Genomic DNA, 21,975 nt, shown 5'->3' on the forward strand with positions numbered 1-21,975 from the left:
ACTATAAAATTTAGCTTGATGATAATAAGAATGATAATCATGATACAATAATGGTAATAATGATCGAAAATAAAAAGAGTACGGAAGAAAAGGTAGATCACTATTATAGCACCTTTATATACACAGAAAATAACTCAGCCATTTTTTTCGCGATTATTTTTATACAATGCTTTCATTAGGATACAGAAGCTACGGGAATTCGGGAGGCCAGGAAACGACACCAAAGATAATCAAATAAGTATCCATATGAAGTAATCTACCAATGAGGTGTAGAACTTGGTAGAGAGAAACTCCAAATTAACGTGCAATATTTACAACAGACTTTTGCAATGCCAGGATTGTTACTGGTTCAAAAGCCAAAGCTTTCCGTTGTTTAGGTTTACTGGTGAGTTATTTACATGGGTGTTAAGATTGCTAAATCAAATTATCTGTGGAGAGCCAGTGAAAACGCCCATTGAAACCTTACAAAAAAAAAAAAAAGGGCGTTTGAAAGATGTTGCTCGCGATTTTCGAGCAGGTTCTTTAAACAGCACTGACTGGTGGATGCCTTTTTTCTATAGCTATGTATGAATATTGATTGAAATATATGTAACAAATTATGATTTTGTAAAATAAAAATTTATAATTGAATCATATCATTCAAAAATATATGATACGAATAGATATTAAAAGTTAATCACATAAGATAGAAAGTTTCCAAAGAGTAATCACCTTGGTTTGACTGCAAAGCTAGATTTCGTCTGCCTTACCAAAATTTAAAACACTAGCTGGTAATCATTCAGTGAAAAGAATGTAATAATTAGAGTTGGTAAAGTTTATTTCACCTTTTAATTTTTGTCTTAGATTCGTATGAATATGTTGTAAAGTCTTCTGGCAACAGACGGAGACAACGTCTAGCTAATATTTAATAAAAAACAGTATAAAAGGTTTGTCCGTTGGTGTTTTAGGACAAAAAACAGGCAGCTGGATATTTCTTTATGAGCTCCCTACCAAGAGTTACGTCTTTCAAATTCCTAATATTGTGTGCTCAAAGGACAAAGAGCCACTAATTCTGCTCAGTCTTACAATTATCATCAGTTTAAATACAACTAAATGTAAATTATTTGTTAATATCTCTGTACCGAGTCGGTGGAAACGCTAGTGAGATGATTCAATAAATCCTACTGATATTTTTCAAAAAAAGCATAACTAACAATTTAATGTTCAACAGATACATTACTAAAACTGTTAATGAAACACCGTATTAATTTTAGACGGACCTTAATGCCAATTAAAACCTAAGCAAAAATACTTGAATTATTTTACTGCTATAGCAACTGGAGTGTTTGAAAGCCACATTTAAGGAGATTTGAGCAAAGCTTCAAACAGGGATTCATAAAGAGAGGAATACATTTATGTTATTAATTTTCTTGGAGGGAAAAATCTGTCCTCTCATTGGCCATCAGCCTCATCGCCGACTGGTGGTTGTCAATGTTTGCTTTGTGACATCTTGTTGCAAGTCATGCTTTTTGCTGCCATGAGACAACAACAGACAGACCATTTATCCATTCTTGTACTAATAATAGCTTCACATCATCTGTACGCGTTATCAGAAGACCTTAGAAGATATTCGTAAGATTCCTAGACGAAAAAAAAATGGTGAAATACACTTTATTAACCATAATTGTTACATTCATTTTGCTGAATAGTTATCAGTTAGTATGTTAAATCTTTGTTTTGCAATGTAGCCATATTTAATGTGATTAATTCTCTTTGTCTTTTCAAACTGTCTGTTTTGTACACATTCATGTGATAAGTTTTAGAAATTTAAAATGATTCAGCTACGGTTAGACTGACAGGAGATGAATAAAGGCTGTGGTCTTAAGTGCTTTACTCGTCCGTCTGTGCCAAAGGAACACACTCACATTCATATGAGTAATATTTGTTTTCATTTCTTCTCTGATTCCTGTCCATGGAAAGGTTCTTTTATAGAAGAATATCTTCGTTAAAAGGAAATAAATGAGATAAGTGAGTTGGCATTAACAATAAAAGAAGTGCTTTGACAGTTATAAAAGAGAGAAAAGGTTTGAATAATTCAGTACGAATCACCAAGACTTTACATAATTCATAAAAGCGTGACTAATAATCCAGGACACATGTCACCCTTCATTAAATCTGTAATTATCATACGTGTGTCCTCCTACCTGGAAGATATGTTTTTGATTGTTTCGGGTGAAATTGAGAAATATGTAACTGACAGATAAATCAGAAGATATGTTGCTCCACATTTCCAATATTTCATGGGGAAATAAAGAAAAAGCGTTCATTAAAATAAATTAATAATAAATTCAAATGTGACAAAATTTTGCTAAAAGACAAGGATAACGATGCCATAATAGTACACATCTGCATTACTCATTAATTCATCTGAATGATGTATATCATTTCGATTTAATTTCCAGGCCCAGCATTAGATTGATCTGGTGATACAATCAGAGGTTTCCATACATAGATAATGAGGTCGGAGACCTATATATGTATAGGCTTTCAGAATGGTTCATTATGAGCTAATGGAAGTAATTTCTGTTATTATAGGAACATAGGGTACGTCTCTTTTGTTACGTTACTACTACAACTTCAGCGACAGCAAAAAGTGATAATGATAATAGTAATGATAGTATGAACATCAACAAATAGGAAATAATATGATATGATATAGAGAAAAATTATATAATTAATTCCACAGGAAACGCAATGAAAATTTTTTTTTATCTCAGCAGTTTCCGAAGGTTAAAAAACAGTACTGAAGTTGCCAAATATGATTAAAAATATGGACATCTATACACATCTGTATTAAAAGAATACAAGCAAAATTTCTATTAATGGTCGTTTTAGAATGAATTGCGTTGATCTCATTTCCCGTGGTTTTTTATGATGTCTTTTATTATTATTATTATTATTATATTATTATTATTATTATTATTATTATTATTAACAAAGTGGTAGACAAGTTGAGGAGATAAAAATGATAAAAGACTTAGTAATAACATCCTTCGAAAATGTTAAAAATGAAAAGTACGATGGAAAATTAACTAATGAAATAAAAAGAGGAACAGGATATATGCTGATAAAAGAAGGATGCACATATGGAAAAATGTCGAATTGACAAACAAGAGAAGGTGAAGTCTAATGCAAAATGCAGCGTTACTATGGCAAAAACAGCTAGGTCAGTAAATAATTATAAAATTAAAACAAAGGAAAAAGGAAATTAAAGAGAATGTGTAAATTAGTTTGCATAGAGAGAGAGAGAGAGAGAGAGAGAGAGAGAGAGAGAGAGAGAGAGAGAGAGAGAGAGAGATTAAAACAAAATTCAGTAATCCTGTTTGACAAAAGAAGTAAAACAAATAAAAAGGAACACGTCTCTCTCTCTCTCTCTCTCTCTCTCTCTCTCTCTCTCTCTCTCTCTCTCTATATATATATATATATATATATATATATATATATATATATATATATATATATATATATATATATATATATATATATATATATATGCAAACACACACACACATATATATAAAACAAATTCAGGATCAATATTCAATTTCTCTCGCGACTGAAAACCGTCTTTCAGGAGACTTTTCGCGGAAGTGGCCTAATGGGCAACCATGATACCAGGCGAAGCGAGGAGATCTTCACATTGCTTAGCAAATAGGATAATCAACACGTATTTGTCAATGCCTTAGGACGGAAACATCCTTCAGAGAGAGAGAGAGAGAGAGAGAGAGAGAGAGAGAGAGAGAGAGAGAGAGAGAGAGAGAGAGAGAGAGAGAGCTATCAATATCAGCAGAATAGAAGAAGATAATTTATCAAGTTGGGCGACTTAGTCAAAGGTTCTCTTTGAGGCGATATTTTATGGTGTGACCACTACGTGCGTAAAACGTCTTTGCTTCTTTGATCGTAGTTAATCTTTAGCTCGTTATCTTCCTTATTTAAGAAACTATAATCTTATTCTTTACTGTTGTTGTCACTAATCAGTAACTTTTGTACTTTCGTTGATTTACAATATTCCTTTTCATAGAACGAGGAACTTTGCTCCTGTCTGTTTCCTGAACAATTTGAATTATTTCCTGTTACCAAAGAGGGGAAACCTTATTCTTCCTCTTTTTCTTCTTTTTCCCTGTCTCTCCTCTCTGTTTAAAATAGTAAATTATAGTCTAGGCAAACATGTCCATCCCTTTCTCATAAAACATCTTGAATTTCATCAATTTGGATTTTTTCTATAGTAGTGTTCCTTTCAAGGGCATAAATATTACCTCCGATGACATTTATGCTCTGCTCAGATGCGCTTTCTTGCTGCTTTGAATACATCGAAACTTAGAACTTCAGAATTAACAATATAAATATACTCAAATGGTACAAATGGTACAAATGTCGTAACCATTTGTAGTAATAGGGAAATACTCTTATAATGTTTTAGAATACTTTTCTCCCTCTGTCTCTCTCTATCTTTATATATTATAGATACACACACATGTATATATATATGTATATGTATATATATATATATATATATATATATATATATATATATATATATATATATATATATATATATATATACCAGCAGATGCTCGCTATCACTCGCATTTACTAGTTCCCATATCCGTACCATACTCATATCCATATCCATACCCATATCCATGCCCATACCCATACCTACAGTATATTCCTACCATACCCATACCCATATCCATGGCCATACCCATACCTGTATTCCTACCATACCCATATGTGTACCATACCCATACCCATACTTATACCTATGCCCATACCCATACCCATATCCGTACCATATCCATATCATACCCATACCTATACCTACAGCTAAATTAACCTTATTAATAATAGTCAGCAAAAGTCTACGGGCAGCACCAACCCCGTTTACCCTCCGGTCATATACAACCAACTGACCATATCTTGGTGTAGGTGCAGGAGCAGCTGTTGATGGGTTTTGAACCAATGCTGATGCCATTGGCAGTTCCGGACCATCACCAGTAGTGCCTGCTGTTCTTCTAGAATTACCTGCTGAGTCCATTTCGAGACGAAAATAACAAAGCTCAGCCAAAAATCCTTCATTATATACCGTTGAGTCACTTCATTTTGAAAATTTCTGGCCAGTTATTAAAATATTACTCTTGAAAGAAGTATTCACAACTCTACGATCCTTTGAAGCAGTCTTCAGCTCCTGAAGCACTCCTGGAAACACCCATTGGATTATGACGTCTTCGTAAATTCTTAAAGACTCCAGGATCCTGTGAAGTCGTCTTCAGCTTCTGAACGGATTCTTGTCGGATCCGCTTCTCATCGAGAACGTGGGCCTCCCAAAGAAAGGGTAGGGGAAGGGGGAGGGGGAAGGGGAGGAGGAGGAAAAAGGAAGGGAGGGGAATGGGAAAGGGGGAGGGGAGGGGAAGAGAGGGGTAGGGGGGAAGGGGAAAACGGGGAAGGGGAAAACGGGGGCTGGGACACAGACACAGAAAGGCAGACAGGGAAATTAATATGTATGTATATATATATATATATATATATATATATATATATATATATATATATATATATATATATATATATATATATATATATATATATATATATATTACATCTTAATGGGGAAGTGCTTCCTCATATATATTTAAACAATGTAAATTAACGAGTCCATTTGTTGACTATAAATCTTTCAAAAAATTAACCAAAGAGAAATACTGATGAAAATATTAATTACGACATTAATAATAATAATAATAATAATAATAATAATAATAATAATAATAATAATAATAATAATAATCTTCTAAAATAAAAATTAAAAAATCAGGCAATTAGAGCGAGTCCCAGCAAGGTGATTCTGCCCACCAACAGTCTGGCCGACCGACTGCAACAGCAACAGAAACAGAAACAGCAGCAGTAGCAGGAGCTGCAAAAGCAGCACACACACACATACACGTGAGAAATTAGGGGATATGCGAAAGTGTTGGACCGTGTAAGGGCGTCTTCCTGCCGATGAATACCGAGCGCGATATATTTGCCATTAAAGCGACTCCGGTCGAGTTTACCGACGTCAGGCATCGCTGTGTACACAAAAACTCAGGTTAAGCATACGACGCTTGTATATATACATTGCTCATCCAAATACGTCCCGCTCGTGTTTGCGTATTATTTTGCCAAGCTAAGACGGGATTTTCTTACCTTTTTCCACCGTGATTTTCTTCTTTTCTTTTTTTTCATTTGCGTTTCGTCGGAGCGCTTCTATTTTTGTTCTTCATTAGTTTTAATGATGGCAAGCGATAAGGATGTTTGACGGAAGGGAATGGTGGCAGCGATTCAGGTGATTATTGGGGAAATGTTTGCGAAGTTAATAATAATAATAATATACAAAATCCACATTTATGTAAATTACTGTATTTTATTTGTAAATACAGTAATTTACATAAATGTGGATTTTGTATTTTATAAACATATTCACGGGATTTTGAAGAAGATTGGAATAATAATAATAATAATAATAATAATAATAATAATAATAATAATAATAATGCCGGCATTTGTGATAATGATTATGCCTTAAAAAAATTCGCTTTGACCATATGTTCTTGTAAATACTGTTACGGTTTGTTCACTACAATTTTTATCTATTTAAATTATTCCGCAATTGCTGCATTTATCTAAAACATATATAACTAATAAAATAAAGCGATAATTTTATGTGAGAAGTATTGAAGATTCTTATTATATACATAAATTTTATTATTGGAAACAATAATGTACGTCCAGTGCTCATGGAGTTAGAAATCGTATGAAATGTCTTATATCATGAAGTGCTCTAACAGAACACATGTCGGGTAATCTAAGTCCTTCCGAAATTACAAAATATATTCTGCTATTTTTACCCGCGGTTCGTTTTATACAGAGATGATGCTTTTCTTGGTAAATCATCTTCCTTCCTTTCAGAGTCTTCTTTGGCAACTCGTTCTTAATTAATCTCACTCTTGCCTGGCTCTTCTGATGCAGTTGATGTGAGTTTGGAATTTTCGAGAATTTGAGACAGATCTCCGCAGATTTGTTTGTATATACTGTGTATTGGGCTGGGAATAAAATAGAAGAATATCTTCCTGGGTGTGTATATGTATATATATATATATATATATATATATATATATATATATATATATATATATATATATATATATATATATATATATATATATATATATATGGCTGGGAATAAAATAGTAGAATATCTTCCTGGGTATATATATATATATATATATATATATATATATATATATATATATATATATATATATATATATATATATATATATATATATAAATTGTACACGTGCACACACAAACACACATATATATATCATCTTAATACATTCCCCTTAAAAGGTATAAGGTCATTTACATATGTATATAAATATATAAAGCTGTATTTCGTTTTCTTTTAGTATCTTATTCCTTCTCTTGGTTTTTGCACTGTCAGTACAGACTGTTGCATTGCTAAACCATGACCTTTCACGGAATGCAGACCAGTAGGGATGCATTTATTTTTCTTTCCTTGCATCCCTCAAGATTGAAAATCCTGACTGCTATTGGCCTCCAGAGAATCTCATCTGCCATTTGGAAGCAATTCCTTCCACGAATTTCTAGATGGAGTATAGAACACCGTGAAGTGCTTGTGAGTATATGAGATAGGAAGAAGGAATAAAAGCAATAAGTGGTAGGATGTGGAAATAAAAGATTTTGTGGAGGAAAAACAGGTTATTTGAGGTATAGCTGCATACATGACCGAAGAGATCATAGGCTGGATGAGGTAGTATAAAAGTAGAGGGGAAAGGTGAATGAAAACTTTACGGCGAATGAAAATTTATTCTACAACGAAGTAAATTTAGAGGGACAGGTTAATGAACTAATGGATACCAGAATAGAAGATGCAAATGGAGAGGAGCCCTCTGAAGAGAAGACAGTTCTAGGTCATTGGAGTATTATTCAATGTGGAGGAAAGAAGATTATATATATATATATATATATATATATATATATATATATATATATATATATATATATATATATATATATATATATATATATATACATACATATATGTTATCCCCCTTTCAGATCAAACACTCCTTTTTAGAAAGTGTTACGTAACGGGCGTTTGCAGCCTACCCCGAAGGCGTGGTAACTCCGACCCTTATTCCCCCTCTAACACTCCCCCACAGGTTTCCCCTCTCCCCTGACACTCTCTCCCGTCTCCCTAGCATTAGCATTCGTCTTGCGCATTCTTCCTCTCTCTCTCCTCTCTCTCTCTAGAATTTCATTCTCACAAAGAAATGAAATGGATCATCTAAGGAAACGCAATCTTTCCTACAAAAATAGATTTATTATTTAAAGCAACCCAACAAGTAATGAATAAACAAAGCAAAGATTAAAATGCATCATAAATGAAATTATCAAGTAAAAAACATCTAACTCAAGATTTAGTCTCAGTCCAACTGAAAATCTGATTGTGGCTAATAGCCTGCAAATTCAAAAACTCTCCCATACTCTATCTTAGACATTGTAAGTCTAGTCTCAAAAGTCTACCACATGAGAAAAATGGACATACCCACAAAGTCATCACCACCACAATGTTCTCACCACAATGTTCCCACCACCGACATCTGTCGAAAGAATTAAGCACAAATAATAATCTCCCAAAAATATGCAAGTGCAAAACATAATAATGAAAAGTCTAAAATGCATGAGTAAATAGCCTACTGGTAAATAGAACACAATAAAATAGAATATAAAAATGGTAAAAAGGTTATGTTCACTTCCCACACAGGTTCAAAAATGTCTTGAAACATGGTAAAAAACATAAGTTCACAATTCACACAGAAAAACGAAGAGTCTGAACTTTACCTTATTCTGCCAATTCTAAGAGATTGCAACACTCAAGCTAATGTCTTCACGATCTCGCTCTAGCTTCGCTAATGAACGACCGGACTAATTTTTGGGCAGAATTAGACACAAAATCTAGATTTCCTAACGTACGAACTTATGTACCCACATACCAACTCGGTCATATGACTCGCATACCAGAGCCAATATTGTGTGTTCATCAAACAAACGGCTGAAGTAACCAAACTATTTGCTGAATGCAACGATTTGCAACTGTCTGTCTTGACCTACTACCATCTTACAGCAACTTCTCTTCCATCACACCTTATAACACAGTAATGTTAAAACGGCCATATTTTTCTAAAATATATATATATATATATATATATATATATATATATATATATATATATATATATATATATATATATATATATACACATACATACACATATATATATTTTATATATATATTGTATGTTCTGAGTCCAGTTGGAAGAGTTAAATAGAATTTTGAATGAAATTTTGCCCTCGGGGCCAACACCTAGATCTCAGAACATAAGCAATAAATGTAATTAATAATATGACTTACCTTGAAATTACATGTATTCAAAGAAAATGGGAAGGTTGCCTTTCAAACCAGTTGGTTAGATTAAATTAATTTATATACAGATTTACAACTAGAAATTAATATGGACAGGCTGCCAGTCCAGCAATCAAGGCTACAGCCCTACAAAGAGTTTGACATGAATCTTATAAAATACTTAAGGCTGGCTGATAAAATTATTTTACATTAGCACAACATTAATGCTTGAGGGGCCTAACACGTGGCCCTTGTAGACTGTCGATTGCAGAAGTGCCTTGCCTGTGGCTAGATGGAATGGAGTCTTCTAAGGCAATTGTTTCACAAGGGCAGGGGCAGAACGCAAAGGGCCACATAACAAGATTCTTATTGCATCTGTGCGTGGAGCTCACTTGCAGAAGATGGATTCAGGCCGCCATCTTACAAGTTCCAACGTGGCCAGTTGGGGGGGAGGACAGAAAACACCAGACCTGGTGCAGTTAAAAATGAAGCGACCTTGCGCTTCAGTGTCGGGGCACGGAGTGAGAATGACTCAGGTCACGGCATTGTCCCTTTGATTTTAACAGCGAGCACAGGACAGCGGTACACCTGAAAGAAGCAAATAACAGCTAGCACAAAGGTCATAGGAAATAGGTCTTATAGTTAAGACTAACTAAGGGTCAGCCCAGCAGCCCATTTACTATCATGAACTGTCCTTGTGCCCTAACGGCTTTCTGTCCCCATATATTGTACAATAGTGGGGTAGGACACCTACATTCTGTCCCCCACTAGTTGGGGGGCTCCTCCAGCCGCCATGAAATTTGACTTCCTAGCTAACAGGCTGGAAAGACAAATTTGTAAATATGTAAGAGCTCCCCCTTTAAGAAGGCAGTCACTCCCTTTCCGGCATGAAGGCCTGTGCTAAGTGAGTTATTCATCTCGACTAGTCAGTTAGCTTCCCTAAATGAGTCTTATTTTTTGCAATGCAGCTAACTAAAATGACCTACCTAACTGCTAGGAGGGGATACTAATTTTATTAACTTACTACACTAGAGCCAAATACTATACAACGGTATCTACAGACTTCTACTGGCTGTCTCTGACGACAGGGGAACTTTATTCCTAGGCAAAGGGTACATAGAAAATTGTGTTGTTGACATGGTCTACTATCCCACTGCCCTGGCACTAAATTAAATGACACTGACCTAACTAAATGCAATTGTTTACAGATTACACAATCCTTTTTGTTACAATGTACACGATATTCGGACATGAGCAACCTTAAGGGTTAATTATGCTAAGCGGTCAGGTGTGTACCAGCTTGAGTACTGTGCTAATGGGACACGAGTGCCAAGGGGAGCTTGTGGCTTTTGTGGGTTAATTGGATCTCCTCCGCCCCTTCTTCCTGTTCGGATTCCTCCAAGGTCTGGCTATGCCATTCCTAAGAGGTAACGAGGGCACTGACTCTGGGGAAAGGCCAGAAGTGCCGTCAGGAGCAGAATCAGAGGTAGCCCTAAGAACTACGGGGAGACTCCCTACTTCAGCTGCTGCAACAACCGTCGTAAGGGTAGAAACAGCTTCTGCATCCCGGCTGGACAGTTCCTAGTCTACCAGAGAAGGTGTGCCATTAAGGTGTGCCAGAGGTTCATCCTCAGCAGACGAAGGTGATGGTGAAGAAGAATTGTTGGGGGACGGAGGCTCACCATTGGCAATGATAAATTCCGTGAGGTTTGAAGGATCTTTTGTAGCAGGATCTGTGAAACGACTGGGATCCGGCACTGGCACTAACTCGGGACCAGGCACAGTGGTTAAGGTTAATGGAGGCTCAATGTCTGAGACCGACGGAGCTTGGCACTGCTTAGGACTCTCAAGTGGCACTGGCAGAGATTTGGAGTCAGGCGTGCTTGACGAGGGACCCAGGGGTGCAAAACCCCTCGGTGTACCTGAGGTAGCATGACACAGAGATTCCTGTCTCAGGTGGAGGGCAGAGCCTTTTGGGATTGTTCTTTCTGTGGTGTCTACTGCATTTTGCTGGCTAGGGTACCCTGACCAACTCTTGGAGTGCCCTGTTATATTACAGGTCTTGCAGTTGTACTTGGTTCTGGTGGTTTCCCTTCACTGTGAGGGAGGAAATTTTTGGTGGCCATCCTTTTGTGAGGAGCGAGGACTGGGCCTGGGGTTCACGGAGAGTGCCCCTTCCATCGACCACCCCGTTGAGCAGAAGGTACTGCTGACGGTAGCATGCCTGTCATGGTGGCAGTGTCCCGGTCAGGGGATTTTAGAGTTAAGGCCTTCCTAGTGGAGGTAGCTCAGCAACAGAATGGCATTGGGGAAGGACATCCCCAGAGGAGGTCTTGTCCCAACAGGAACTCTACCCAGCGCCTGATTTTGCTCACCATGCCAATGCAGTGAGGTTGCATGCCCCAAGGGGTTGTCACCTGAAGCTCGACTGTGGGAATGGTCTTAGTCTGCTCTTCTATCCAAGTCATCGTCCACCTGGTCTTTTTGTCTACAGTGGCACTGGCTGGCACTTGGGCCCAGTCAATCAGGCAAATATCTTACCCAGTGTCTACCTTAACTGGCAGGTTCACTGGTAGGCTAGAGCCATCCAGGGGTGCCACTGAGATGGACTGAGTCCACACCCGCTTGGGGTGAGACATATCTGGTGGCATGGCCGTGGAGGTAGTGGCACTGATCAGGTTTACTTGCTTGGTAGAGGGGATATCTTCAGAACAACCAGGATATCCTGTGGTATAGTGCCCTTCAGTTCCACAGTCTCTGCAGATGCCCCTTAGATGGGCTGATTTCCCTGTGGTGACTGTTGGTGGAGAAGATTGGTTGGTAGTGGAGGGAGAGGAGGTTTTGGTGCCCTTTGGAGGACGGTGCTGGTTAACTCCCTTCTTAACATGGCACTCAAATTCGGGGTGACCAACTCTCTAGCAGAAGTTGCACCTGGGTGGCATGGCAGGGAGTCAGTTCTTTGAGCAAGCTTATCCTGAAAGATGGCTAGGTGGCACTATGCGCCGATGAGATGTGCTGCGAGACTGGTTAAAGGTCTCCCAGTCGTCGGCCATACGACAAGCTTCTGCAAGTATTTTAGGTTGCCTGCCGTTGAGGTGGACAGCGAGTGGTCCAGGAACACACTGGAAGAGATCCTCCAGCGTGATCTGGTTGAGCAGGTCCTGGAACTCTGTGCATGCCATGGCATCAAGCCAGCATTGTCCTGATTGGGTCTTATGATAGGCCCATTCAGCCCAGGCCCAATCAACTTCCTTGGCGAGACCTCTAAAACACCGTCTCTATCTCTCTGGGGCGATCTCGTACGCTTTGGTGATCACTCGTCGAATGTCTACCATGTTCCCTTTCATCCAGTGAGTGGAGGGCAGTTTTGGCTTTGCTGTTGATGTGCTTGGTAAGCAGAGCGGTCCTGTCCGTCTCGGTGGTGGAGTAGCTCTCGAAGAGTGTTTCTACTTCCTTCAACTTCACCTAGGGCTCATCCCCCATCCATTTAGGAATCAGGGCATTAATGCTAGATATTGGAGCATTAGGCATAGCAGGTGTGGGGTTGGAGGCTTGTTGGGCAGCTAGAGCTTTGACACTTTCCTTTCAAGCCTTCTCCAGCTCGAGCTCATTTTCCTTAAGAGCTAGCTCACTCTCCTTGAGAGCTCGCCCAGTCTCCTTGAGAGCAAGGTCTATTGGTACCTTAGCTTCTTCATACCTCCTGAGAGCTTCTCTTTCTGCTCTTTCCTGCTGGAGTACGTCATCCAGTTGTTCTTTCACCCAATGGGTGAGTTCCTGTCCCATGGAACCTGCGTCCTTGCCCATGTTCATGAGGGCTTGGTGCTGTTCTAATGACTTGGCTCAAGTCTTTTAGGATATCTAGGGGAAGCGGTCTGTGACAGTGGGGAAGTGTCTCATAACTTGGTGGCACTTTGTTGGAATGGCACCTTCTCAATAAGGTGGCACTATGGCTGAGCATGCCGTGCAGAGGTCACACTGATGGAGCGATCCTGAAGGAGCAATGATCCTTATGGGTGGATATGCTGATGAAGTAGAGCGATCCTGAAGGAGCAATGATCCTTATGGGCGGATACGCTGTCGTTGGCACTCTATAACCTCAGATACAGGTGCAGTGGCAATGATTTGAGGACTATGTCTTGGTGGTACTGGGGTGCTGATGTGTTCCGGGAAACAACTCTAAGAGGCAGTACAACCAAATTGCACTGGAGGAAATGGCACTCTGCCTGAGGCAAAGTGTGAGCAATGAGTAAAAGGGAAAGTGAAAGGTAAACACTTCAGTGACCTAGTGGTTGGCAGTGCCTCAGATTAGTGGCACCGTGGAAGGGGAAACCCTTTTGGCTTGCACTCGTGGGCAGCTAGTTCTAAGAACTAGTGGCTGCTCCCTGACATGAGGAAAGGAAGTCTGCTTTCTGACATGATGAAAGGAAGGTTTTGGGGTTGCACTCAATGCGGAATTTGGTGCTTGTGGTATACGCAAGTCTTGGATAAGGAAAACCCACTCGTGCACGACAGTTAATAACCATTATTAAATGGTTGTACGTTCTTTCTTTAAAGCGTACGAGAGCTCACTCCGCTGGCTGAAGCACTTAATATGAAAATAAGTATTAGAGACAAATACAATGAACACGGACGCATATATAAGTTTGCGCACTGTGTGAATGAGTAAAAGGGAAGAATTGATGGGGATCTAAAAGATCAAGTTTTGGCTATAAATGGAAAAAAGGTTATTGCCTTTGGCTTTATAAATTAATGAGTTTATTCTCTAATACTTGCTTGTTATTATTACTATATGCCCTTGTTATCTTTGTTTGGTGAGGATATAAGAATATTAGAGTTCTTTCTTTCTCTCTCTCTCTCTCTCAGTCTGAGAGCATAACTGTATGGGCATGTACTTGTTGTTTCATTTAATTTACTCTAATTCATTCTTATGATAAGTTACTTTGAACAATTACGCTGAGTTACTTTCTAAATTTTACTTTTGGAATTTACATAATTTAATACCTAGCTCCCATCATGACAAGTTAAATGGTGGAGAGGGTTTTCAATTTACTGTCAAAATTTTTTCTTTAAGTTTTACGTTAGGGTGCGAAAAGAAATGGAATTTCACTCAGCAAGCAAACGATGAGAAGTGGAACGTTTATGCTGGCGAAACAGTTCTGGCTACTGGTGACATCACGCACCTCATACACAATACTCAACTGGTAATTTACAATTTAGGGAAACGAACACTAAAATTTTCTGACCAAGTGATTGGTACCAATATGCAGGCTCAAATCATTTAACTTAAAACATCAATAATGCCTTTACTTTACTTAAAACATCAAAATAAAATCTGAACTGGATCTGGCGGTCTCGGAATTGTGGGAGTTAGACAATGGGATGCCCATGTGCTGATCACTATGCTAAGAGTTGCCACATGTGGTATTTCTACAAACACAAAATTTTCGAACTTCACTTCACTGACAAAGGAATTGTACACTTCCTCTGCCGTAACTGGTTTCAAACAACACACTTAGCTAACCTTCACAGCTAACACATGCAATATATAAATCCCTGGCAAAGCACTTCCTAAATTCTTAAATACCAGTGTTCTGGTGTCACCAACACCTCTGCTACACTGCTTCTCACAACTCTGAATTTCACGGGCATTTATTCTGCATCGCAAAATTAAGAACCCTTTTCATGCTCTTGCCTTTATTCTATGATAACTAAAAAAATTAGCTACAAATAACTTCTTTTAAAACACTTCTTCCCTGTCTGTTCCTAATGTATCCTTAATATTATAACAATTATAATAATAACCCTTACCTTGTTATCTTTAGCTTCGGTTCCGTCACCCTTTATCTTTTTCCTTGAGAATAATGGAATCAAATTACTTTACAAATTACTTATTCCTCGGTTTGTCTGCCTACCTAGTCTAGTAATAGCGAAGCTAATTCTTGGTACTAGTGGACTAGGAATCCTGGAAAGGTCGCCACTGTTGATCTGAGTCTGGTTGGAAGAGTTAAATAGAATTTTGAATGAACTTTTGCCTTCGGGGCCAACACCTAGATCTCAGAACATAAGATATAAATGTAATTAATAATATGACTTACCTTGAAATTACATGTATTCAAAGAAAATGGGAAGGTCGCCTTTCAAACAGTCGGTTAGATTAAATTAATTTACTTACAGCTTTGCACCTAGAAATTAATATGGACAGGCTGGCAGTTCAGCAATCAAGGCACATGCAATGTGCCATAAAAAAGTGTAATTACAGTTAGCAAATAAATAAATCTCAGAGGACTACAGCCCTACAGAGAGTTTGACATGAATCTTATAAAATACTTAAGACTGGCTGATAAAATTATTTTACGTTAGCACAACATTAATGCTTGAGGGGCCTAACACTTGGCCCTTGTAGACTGTCAATTGCAGAAATGTCTTGTCTGTGGTAAGATGGAATGGAGTTTTCTAGGGCAATTATTTCACAAGGGCAGGGGCAGAATGCAAAGGGCCACATAACAAGATTCTTATTGCATTTGTGCATGGAGCTCACTTGCAGAAGATGGATTTAGGCCACTACCTTAGAAGCTCCGACTTGTGGCCAGTAGGGGGGAGGACAGAAAACACCAGACTTGGTGCATTTAAAAGTGAAACGACCTTGCGCTTCTGAGTCGGGGCATGGAGTGAGAGCGATTCAGGTCACTGCATTGTCCCTTTGATTTTAGCGGAAAGCACAGGACAGAGGTACATCTGAAAGAAGAAAATAACAGCCAGCACAAAGGTCATAGGGAAATAGGTCTTATAGTTAAGACTAACTAAGGGTCAGCCTAGCAGCCCATTTACTGTTCTTGTGCCTTAATGGCTTTCTGTCCCCTAATATTGTATGATAGTGGGGTAGGACCCCTTCATTCTGTCTCCCCTAGTGGGGGCTCCTTCAGCTGCCATGAAATTTGACTTCCTAGCTAACGGTCTGGAGAGACGAATTTGTAAATATGTAAGAATATATATATATATATATATATATATATATATATATATATATATATATATATATATATATATATATATATATATATATATATATATATATATATACACACACACACATATATATATATATATTATATTATATCTATATATATTTATACATACACATATATGTACGTATATATATATGTATATATACTGTGTATATATATATATATATATATATCTTATATATATATATATATATATATATATATATATATATATATATATATATATATAGAACTTAAATCATAATCTTATAATAAAAGTAAACTCAAACACCCATCAAAGAGCTCAAACTATATCCCGACCTACCGCTATTCCAGCACCAGTTTCTGAAAATCTGAAAACATATCGGTTTCGGAGCTCATTAAAGTTATATATATATTTTCAATAACCAAATGGATTTGGAACAAACCATTCCACTGGAATACATGTGTGCGTGCGTGTTTGAACTGCAAAAGTTATTAATTATTACACGGCCTCCAACGTCCGTGTTTATTCATGTTTGGTCGATATCATGAGTGTTTTGGAAAGCGAGTCAGCTACTGGGAACTGTTTGTAAAGTTAACAGATCGTGGTGCGCCTTCTTGCATTTTGCAGATACTGAAATTTTGATAATGCAATCAGCTTTGCTGTATAGGGTAGGGGGCTTCGCAGTTTGAATGTTTGAATATGAAGGCTGACATCAGACGGGACTCATTGACAGCCTCAAACAATATTTTCCCGTTTGAGTCAGTGATGAAATGTCAAGAAAAGGTGACCATTTTAAAAGGAATCGTTATTATACTCTTGCTATATAAAGTCCATTTCGTTGTTAGAATCTCGTACTATGTCGTTTTTAAGACCTCCAAACAATTTTTAGCTTGCTTTTGTGTCTTATGCATTTTCGATGATACACGTAGCGTAGGGTAATCAAGTGCTTTGACGAATGGTGTTAAATTCTTTCTTGAGATGACGCAAACGTGTCCTTAGCCATTCAAGGAAATGATTGTAAATAACCACCCGCTGAAAAAGCATGATAATTGTAAAAATAAAAATAAGAAACTGAAAATGCTACCCTTCTTTGTACTGTAAAGGCAGAATTGAATGTTCTTTTAGCTTCGTAATATATAGAAAAGACAATCTAAAATTCTTTTATAATCTGATTCTAAATCTAATGCTTTGAACTAAAGTATTGAGTATTGTTCTCTGATGTTTCCAAAGAGCGTGGAGATTTCAGCAAGATTTTAGGTTTAATGAGTGGTAGAATTTTTCATTTAGAGATTCGCTCGAGGATGGGGAGCGGGGATGCTCATGCTACTGCCGAAATTCTATTTATAAACGGTGCCATTTAAAACGGGAACAATATTGGTTAGGCAGGGATTAATTAAATTTTGCACTTTTTTAAGACCTAGTGGAACGCGGTTTTCATATGGCTTTAATTTCACACCCAGGCAATTTTTGAACGCTTTAGTTAATAAACAGGTAAGCGCGAGAGCGCGCCCGCGCACACACACACATATATACATATGTATGTATGTATGTATGTATGTATGCATATTTTTTCTTTACAACAGGGTAGCTCCACAGAAAATATAACATAACGGTCACAGCCATTTAATAATAGAACTGCTGAATTGGAGATGAACCTCTTGAACAGAAAGCTTCAAATGTATTAACATTTCATACAAATAAACAGAAAACTCATCAGCTGTACATCGAATCTTCCTGTAAGCAATGAATCTTTTGCCTCCATCTGGCTTTCACTATTTAGATTCTTAGATTAAGCGATGATTACTTTTTTAATTTACATTTTTAAAAAAGATTTGACTAACTTGTTTTCTTTCTGTTTACACTTTTCTAACTGAAAAAACTAACGATTTCCTCTTTTACAGGCATGCATGAATGTACTTGCTCTTCCCCCTCTTTTATCGTTGTTTTAGGCTTTAGGATGATGAGTTTTTGATAACGGAAATAACGTTTGAAAAGCTCAATAATAAAGAGGTTTGTCAAATTCGTCAGCTCCATTTAAGTAAAAAAATACTCACAAACACATATACATATTCTTATATGTACCTATCTCTCTCTCTCTCTCTCTCTCTCTCTCTCTCTCTCTCTCTCTCTCTCTCTCTCTCTCTCTCTCTCTCTCTCTCTCTCTCTCTCTCTCTCTCTATCTATATAATATATATATATATATATATATATATATATATATATATATATATATATATATATATATATATATATATGAGAGAGTCCAATTTGTATAACAACTTACCTTTTAGTAATCTAAAGAACAGTGCAAAGTCTCCCCATTTCGGCATCAAAGACACGAGGCAAGACGGTGGTCGGGGGAGGAGGGGAAGGGTGGGAGGGGGTTGGCTCAGGAAGGAAGGAAGGCTGGCTTTCGATACATCACAAATTGGAAATTCGTCTTAATTGGAAGGAGAGGTAGCTTTTGAGAATGTTGTGCCTGTGTGTGTGTGTGTGTGTGTGTGTGTGTATGTGCCTGTGCAAGGCGTGTGGGAAGTGGGAGGGCATGGGTTAGTGTTTGGGAGGGGGAGCTGGGAAAGAGAGGGAGGGGGTTGGGGAAGGGAAAGCCGATAACAAGGAATAAAAGCGAGTGAAAGGAACCGAAAGGATAAATGGATATTAAAGACGGACTGGGATTATCTACGACATCCGTCTTTAAAAGAAGCGATTATCCGCACATAGAGAGAGAGAGAGAGAGAGAGAGAGACTTGTTTATCATGATCAAAATAATGATTCATTTGAGGCCTTTAGTAAAGGGATACCTCTTTTTGTTCATATTCACGTTATATTTGTTTCAACTGGTTGTACGGGAAGCGAGAGAGAGAGAGAGAGAGAGAGAGAGAGAGAGAGAGAGAGAGAGAGAGAGAGAGAGAGAGAGAGAGAGAGAGAGAGTTTTATTAATCAGAGTATTGATTCGATAGGCGACTTTGTAAGCAGACATTTCTCTCTGTTTATATCATTATAACGAATTATTATTCATTCTAATTCACTACCAGGAGATAAACAAATCAATAGTAGATAGACAAATCAGTAGACAAAGAAAGAGAGAGAGAGAGAGAGAGAGAGAGAGAGAGAGAGAGAGAGAGAGAGAGAGAGAGAGAGAGAGAAGGGAGCATTAATCAGGGCATTGATTCCTTAGGGAAATGGTTCGTTAAATGATGATGTTGTAAGCGCAAATCTGTCTTCACTTCTATTAAATATTTTTATGCTTCGCCTGCAGGTAGAAAGTGTGTGTGTGTGTGCGTGTGTGCATGTGCAGAGAGAGAGAGAGAGAGAGAGAGAGAGAGAGAGAGAGAGAGAGAGAGAGAGAGAGAGAGAGAGAGAGGTACGAGAATAAGATGTTTAAATTAAATTCCTATAGTCATGTAAAATGCATTTCCTGCAAACGTAGCCTCAGATCCCTAAATCCTGTAAAAACTAGATAAAAATGAATACAAAAAAGATATCCCACAAACCTAGCGAACAATGAACTATAGAAGGAAGAAGAAGAAGAAGAAGAAGAAGAAGAAGAAGAAGAAGAAGAAGAAGAAGAAAAGGAAAATGCAGCTACAGTCCTCTCCAGGTTTCATGACGCAAAACGGCATCAAAGGTATCGAAGAGAGAGCCAGGGATGAGAAGAACTTCCCTCTCACAAACATTTCCCATAAAAACAGATTCGTCACAAAAGTCCTTTTAGTGGGTTAGATCAGACGCAATATATCGGCAGTCCTAAGGAGGCCAAAGAAAGGATCTAAGAAAGGATCTAACGAATGGTGGTTAGCTAAGATTGAGGAGAGTTGCTTTGTGCTCGACTGAGACAAGGTATGCAGGGGAAAAGATAATAGCATTATAGGATTTCTTTCCTACAGCCGCATTTGTAACTCTGTGATTGCCGTTAGGGAAAGGTCAAGCCATTTTTGGTCAATATTTCTTTCATATATATTTTCAGGACGATCTCTGTTCTTTCCTTTGTATTACAGTATATTTTATCATCATATATATATATATATATATATATATATATATATATATATATATATATATATATATATATATATATATATATATATATATATATATATATATATATTTACTCCAAACAATACTAAGTCACTGTGTATAAAGTTAGTACTTCTACAGAGGCCCTTTCGTACTATTGAGGAGGTCTCTTGTGGAAATTTTATATATATATATATATATATATATATATATATATATATATATATATATATATATGTATAAATATGTATATATACACAATGTATGTGTATATATATGTATGTATGTATGAATATACTGTATATGTATACTAGACATATACAAGAAAGAAAAAGGTACAGAAAATTGTCTAGACTACATCCTAATAGAGTAGCTATGATGATAAAATTGTCTGGAGGTAAATATTATGATCATTAATTAGGATATGCATGCTATTAAGACAAGACACTCTGATCAGAAAAAGTACTGATAAAAAACAGGGCACAGGTTAATATAGATTATGCTGTTTCCTAAGCCTGCATTTAATTAATAATAGGTAATTAATACAGAAAGGAATTTTAACATATTCAGTACACTACTTGTATTTCAACTGACTGTTATTTATCAGGCGTCAGAGGTTTGATGGAATGTCAGTCACCGTAATTGCCAGTTATGGATTAATGCATATAAAATTCTTTGTGGTGAAATTTGCGACAATAAACATAAACTATGAAAGAGAATAGTTACAGAGGAAAATGATCGAAGTCAGCAAATAAAAATACAAATGAATGCATTTTAAGGATTGAATTTTATATGCAGTTATCTGAGCAAGGGTTATTGAATAATCACTCACAACTACTCAGACTCTCTTACAAACATCAAGACGCGTATGTGTGTATGTATGTATGTATGTATATACAGTATATATATACACACACACACACACATATATATATATATATATATATATATATATATATATATATATATATATATATATATATATATATATATATATATATATATATAAATGCTGTAGAAAGAAATCGTCTGCCTTAAATGAATAAAACGCATCGTATGCACAGTCAAAATATCAACGTTTATTCTTCATCTTCCAACTCTCAGTGCCACACGGAAAGTTAATAAAAAACGGTGTTTGATATCACGTCTGAAGAGGAGATATATCACACTTGAAGAGGAATACGTTGTGTGATATATGAAGAGTGAGATGACCCATATAAGTGAAACAGAGCAGATGAGATTTTCTTTATAGCAAAATGTTCAGCTTCGTCTCCGCTCACAGTCTCTTGAAAATCTCTTGCAAAATCTCTCCACTCAGAATGAAAACTCCTTTATTGAGATTTTGCCTTTGTGAGATGGGCATTCCACTTCTTTTCCTTTGATATGTAAATTCACTTTAATGTATTCGCTGTCTATTCGGCTTATGTTTTCTACTTAAGGAATTTTTTCTGATTGCG

The sequence above is a fragment of the Macrobrachium rosenbergii genome, chromosome 24, assembly GCF_040412425.1.
Source record: "Macrobrachium rosenbergii isolate ZJJX-2024 chromosome 24, ASM4041242v1, whole genome shotgun sequence".
NCBI classification, from domain to species: Eukaryota; Metazoa; Arthropoda; class Malacostraca; order Decapoda; family Palaemonidae; genus Macrobrachium; species Macrobrachium rosenbergii.